Below are 6,000 nucleotides of genomic sequence, written 5' to 3'. Positions count from 1 at the left end.
GGCTGTCACACTTATTTCGACTGTGCTAAAGGTGTTTCAAGGTAAACTTAAACCAAAATGCAGGTATCAAAACAAAGCTTGACTCTCAGGGACATGCGAGAGTAATGTGTCATTCACCTACAGCAGACATAATGGCAGGGAGGAGCCATTCTGCTTTGCAGGGCTTTTAAGGAGATAAAGCCAGTGGCTTCAAGATGGATGGGAGAAGCACTACTTCAAAGACCTCACTCATCATCAACGTGCCATATAGCTCGAAAAGGGAACCTGCCTGTTCACTGTTGCACAAACTTCTGCGTCTCACACATACTCTCACACACCTGGGATTTCCTATCAAGTATTTTTGATAATTGTAGTTTTGCGTCTGTAATTCTTCATGTACCCATCAGAAATCCCCTCCAAACTTGATACATTGAAGTAACATAACCTGCCAGGTAACGCCAAGATGGTGGGCGTGCTGACACTGCAAGTCTTTTAAGTCAAACCGTTTTCTCCTCACAGACAAAATAAAAAAAGCAGCTATTGTCAGCTCTGAAAGAGACTAAACAAACCTGACAAAGGCCCTACAGAGGCCTGACGTACCTGATGTCACAAGGTATCTTACAAGCGCACAAGACTTCAGAGACGCCATTGTGCGTGTGTGTGCGCGCGCGTGTGTGTGTGTGTGTGTGTGTGTCTTTGAAGCTTTACCACCCACATGTCTTTTTATCCCTCCCTTTGCACACAAACATCCCTCCCATGCTTCCTGTGAAAAAAGTGCTGACAGTGGAAAGGAAATTGCAGAAGCATTACTGTATGTGGCTTACTGTGGCTGAGCCCCCTCTTGTGGCGGAAGTAGTCAACTACAACGTTGTCTTCAACCCTTGCTCGGACTTTACCAGCCAACTGCAGCAGTTAACCGCAGCGTTGCCACAGGGTATAACTGCAGGACCCACATGGGGTGAGTGGCCAGTCAGGAATCGGGGGTGAAGCAGTTTTTGTGAGCAACCCAAGGGGGTCTACCACAGTCCCCTATCTCCCCACCACAGTAGCCACCGAGGCCCGGAGAGAAAAAGCCACCCCACCACATTTTAATGAGGGCTAAAATAAACAATGTGAGCCCACAAAACCCACCCTGACTGGTTGACTGTAGGCATTGGAGGAGGGCAGATAAGCTTTTACTTGGTGGTTTGGGAGTTGATGTGGTAGCTGATGCTCCACCAACGCAGCCAGAGAACTGCAGTTGTCAGGGTGAAGGTTCAAACCTTACCGCATGCATTTATGTGACACATTGCTGGAAGTACTGTTTGATCAAATGAATAACAGCAATACTGAGATAAACTAACACATTTATCTTCAAATGCTGTACACATTTTACTCCATTGCTTTGTTTAACACAGGGGTGTCGAAACCTTTTACACCAAGGGTGCTGCCCCGCATCCTCTGACACGTTGATACTTAGCATTTTTCTTAAAAGGCTAAAAAAGTGTTTTTTTGTTTAATTTTATTTGTACAATGTGCCGCTAAAATATGAGCAATAAAAAGGGAGCTGCAGGTTGCACATGGCACCTGGGCTGCACTTTGGACGTCTTTGGTTTAACAGAATGTAATTTTAACATCACAGTATTTCTTCTTGCACATAAATCCTGTATGACACCTTATGTGAAGGTGGTGTGTAATAACAAACTCACAGAGGGAATTTGGTGCAACTTTTAAGTACAAAAAGTGCATTTGCCAATAATATTTGACATTTTATACTCTGGACAGTATTGTATTACAAGGTTCTCCTTTAGTGCTCACACAAATGTGCGCATTATATGTAATAACAATAATAAGGAGCTTTTGGGTTTTTTAATGATCTTTTATAAGCACTTTTTTATACTTATACTTATATTTATACTTATAAAAGCACACCAGCCATGTAAACCAGTCTTGACACCAGATGCTCAAATCCTGACATTAACTGCATTTGAAACCCATTTGAAAAACCCAAATATATAAGAATATTCTCCAGTTTCATGCTTTCCACCAATGTGCCACAGTCAATTACTCTAAGCATCCTGATGTGTCATGCAGAACTATCAAAGGCTTATTTATGACTTGTATATGCCCACCAGACAAAACCCCCCTGTGGCAGCCAAAAAAGACATTAAGATTGATGGGTCAATGACAGCTTGTATGATTTGAAGGCATTTGGCAAGAAAAACACACCTTGCTGGAGGATCAACATGGCCTAAGCACCCTTCTAACCGCTTACAGATGAAGGGTTGTGGAAGCTGATGCCAATATAGCTTCTGACTGAAAGCCAGCATTTCTGTAGGGCCAAATGAAGGACACGGTGAGCATTATATTGTGTGTGGCACCTGAACGATAAAAGGTATCGACCAACAACACACAACAAGGTTGTGTGTGTGTGTCTGACTGGCAACTGCTAACTGCAGCACATCCGTAAGCGTGTTGTCAGGGATGTTGTATTATCCATCCTGCCATCTATTTTCTATGCCGCTTGTCTTTAGCTGAACACGCATGTTTTGGGGATGTGAGTACCAAGAGGAAACCATCCCAAACACATGGAACATAGGGAGGAGGTAAAATGGTATATAGGGTTTGCGTCTGGAGACTTGGCCTGTGTAAAACCGCCCACTTCTTGTCCCATCTGTTTTTAAATTGTCAGACAAAATGTTTGAGGACTTCTCAGTTCATTTTACCGCTGTTACATCATCAAGGAAGGAATTACACGAGCTCGAGCTCTGACATTGTGCTTCACAAATGAGCTGATATGTTTGTGGTCATCTTTTCTTTCTCCAAACATTAGCCTTTCCTGCGCTTTGGTAAAAGGTCATCTTTGGCTCATCAGTCCATAAAACCTTGTCCCAGAATTGTTGACTTTTTTTGGAAAATTCCAGCCTTTTCTTCTTGCTAATGAGTGGTTTGCATCTTCTGGAGTAACCATTCTACTTATGTTCATGAAGTCTGTTTTGTTCGTGAACAGTAGATAGCGATACCTTCACTCCTGCACTCTTCAGGTCGTTACTTATGTCAAAGCTCTCACCGTGTTTCTGTCATTAATTACTGATCTTTTCCTTGGTGTACCCGTTCAAAGTCTTACTTAGTACATCGGTGCTTTAGTTCTTCTTTCTCCAAATGCTTGTACCGGCTATGACCAATGTTCTGCAATGGTTCTGATTGATTTTCCATCTTCTCTCAGCTTCACAACTGCTTATTTTTCACCCATAGACAGCTCTCTGGTTTTCACGGTTTCACCCTTAAATGCAGCCTGCACAGGACAAACCTATCCTACCCAATCCAAAACTGAGCGTAGGCATTCCGTGCTATGTAGTTTTTAAATGTAAACGGACACGCCAGGTCAAACCACACCTGTCAGTCACATGTCTCCCATACTTTTGCTCACCTAAAATGTTTGTGTTTGGTTACAAATAGTTGCTGTGCATCCGATACAGATGTAAATACCCGGAATGTAAGCTGAAATGTTCTCTGGTTCGATGTCAAACACAAATGTCTTCAGTTTGCAGCAAAAATCAAGGAAGTGGCGTCACTGTTCCAATACTTCTGTACAGTGTTACAAACCATCCATGCGCACACTTGCAGCCATAAACAATGTCGCTTAAAAAAATAATATCCATTTTTGTTGTTTTGAAAAGTTGAGACCCAAAATATGATTTTTGCTTCAGTGTGTATTTCATATGCACTTGGAAATGTGATGGAGGACTTTTGAAGCAATAAAACTAGCAAATGCTGCTGTGTTGATGATGTCCACCAACAGCAGCATGTTACCAAAATCACACATATAACAACATAATTTGATTTAAAATAATTTGTCCAGCTGTGTTCTCGCTTTGTGTCCAACTCAGTGAACCAAAAAAAGATGTTCCATCATAGATGAATCATATCTGGATATCGCAAACAGTCACACCATACAGACCCACAACAGCACATAGTCAAACTAAGTCCATAAGCAAATGAGCTTTTTCACACATTGCAGGTCCAGTACTCACCTGGGATATCGGTGTGTACCCTTGAGCGATCTACTTCACCAGTGTAAATATTTAGCCAGCTGTATAAATGGGTGTTGTGTGAAACGGGCAAAGTGAGAAAACCAGCAAGAAATAGTTCATGCTGAACAGAAAATGCTCCACTGGTAATTGTCTTTGGGATCATGCATTGTTCATGTACATCATGTGTATATTATCGTCTTAAACAAGGGAAACGTGACAACATGACTGTAGGTACAACCTGTCGTTACCTTAGTTCAGGGATGTCCAAACTTTTTCCACAGAGGGCCACGTGCTGAAAATTCAAAGGATGTGAGGGGCCGCTTTCATATTTTTATATATATTTGTTGAAAATGCCAAAAACATTTTTCAAAAACAAGTCAACGCTTTGTTATTAGTTATTAGTATCAACATTTCAGCGTTTTGTCTTTACATTGTGCCTTTGTGCTGTATTTTTCCATTGTTTATGGGTTTTTGTTTGTTGAATGTTATCTCTACAATGTAATAAAAAACGGAACAGCAGGCCACAAATAGCCCTCGTTTTGTCGCCCTCTCATGGTGGGTGATGGTGGAGCACTGCACGAGCACGAACACAAACACACACACATAAGCTTTCATTGCACAACTACTCTTAATACTTCACACTCACCCTGCTTGTAACGAGTGTGTGGTCTGAATGATAGACAGCCTTGTTGTGTCTTCTCTTTGCACACCCACAGTTTTGTCTGGGTGAAGTGCCTCCATTTGAATTAGTAGTAGAGCCTGTCTTCTGTAAGGAGGGAGAAGTTGAAACATGAAACCTGAATCACCTGGAGAGCATCCAACAACTACACGCCCCCACAGTCAAGCTACAAAAAGACATGTTTGAGCTCCACAGTTGTCTGAATGTCGGTGAAACACATGGTGAAGAGTGTTTCTTCAGGAGGAGCTCACAGTCCTAAACAATTGATGTATAGTATCACTTCAAAAAGCAGATGTACATGGGAGACATAGAAATATAGCAAATCAAGCCAATATATCCTAATTGTGCGCTCAATACACTTACAACACCACGCTAGGTAAACCTGTACATTAAGATCCCATTTGACCCACTTGTGTTAAAACAATAAGGTACTCAAAATATGATAAACCCCTCTCAGTATTAAACAACGGCTATAATACTTCCAACTACAACCACAACAATAAACATTTTTGGAAAGGAATACCGTAGATCCTCACATACTCACATGCGGCATTCACGGCAGAATTTTAGTCCAACAAATGTATTGCAATTTTTAAAATCCAAAAATAGGCAGTTCTTCCGCTGTCATTCGCCTTAAGTCAGTAATAACCTATAAATACATGATAATAAAGCATATAATGTACACATTATGTGAGATACAGTATGAACACGTTCATTTCTGTGCGTCCAAAAGATATAAAAACAGCTAAAGAGGCAGCTAAGAATGCACGTAATGAGACGCAACTATTCTGCCAATAAAGCCTTTTGAAAAACCGCCAACGACGTTCCATTTACATCATGTGAGAGCTCGCCTCGCCACACCACACCGGCTAGTTACTAGCCGGCTAGCGACAAGCTTCACCACACACTTGCTCACAATGCCTCAGGCCACTACCGAAAGGTAACGCTACATATTGGAGCTGCTGCCAACCCAGCCTTAAAACGCGCAGCGATGCGAACACAATACATGATCATAAGTCGATACTGAAATTACATCAGGCAAAGTGTGGCTTATGTAGGCATGACTTGCAGCTAGCTGGGACAGACCAGTAGCTACTAGTCTCCACTCACCGGGATTCCCATTCCATCTGTTCTATTTGATCATTATCATTCATTAGTGGCGAGTACCTAAACATTTTACACCCATCCGTGTTCTATGCCACTTATCCTTATTAGGGTTGCATGAATATGTTCACATTCATAGCTGTGGACAATTTAGTCTCAATGAACCCAACATGCATGTTTTTGAAATGAGGAAGGAAACCGGAGTACCCGGAGAAAACTTACGCA

Source organism: Dunckerocampus dactyliophorus, chromosome 13, assembly GCF_027744805.1.
Source record: "Dunckerocampus dactyliophorus isolate RoL2022-P2 chromosome 13, RoL_Ddac_1.1, whole genome shotgun sequence".
Lineage (NCBI taxonomy): Eukaryota > Metazoa > Chordata > Actinopteri > Syngnathiformes > Syngnathidae > Dunckerocampus > Dunckerocampus dactyliophorus.
The sequence above is the reverse complement of the archived record's forward strand: the minus strand, read 5'-3'. Positions refer to the sequence as shown.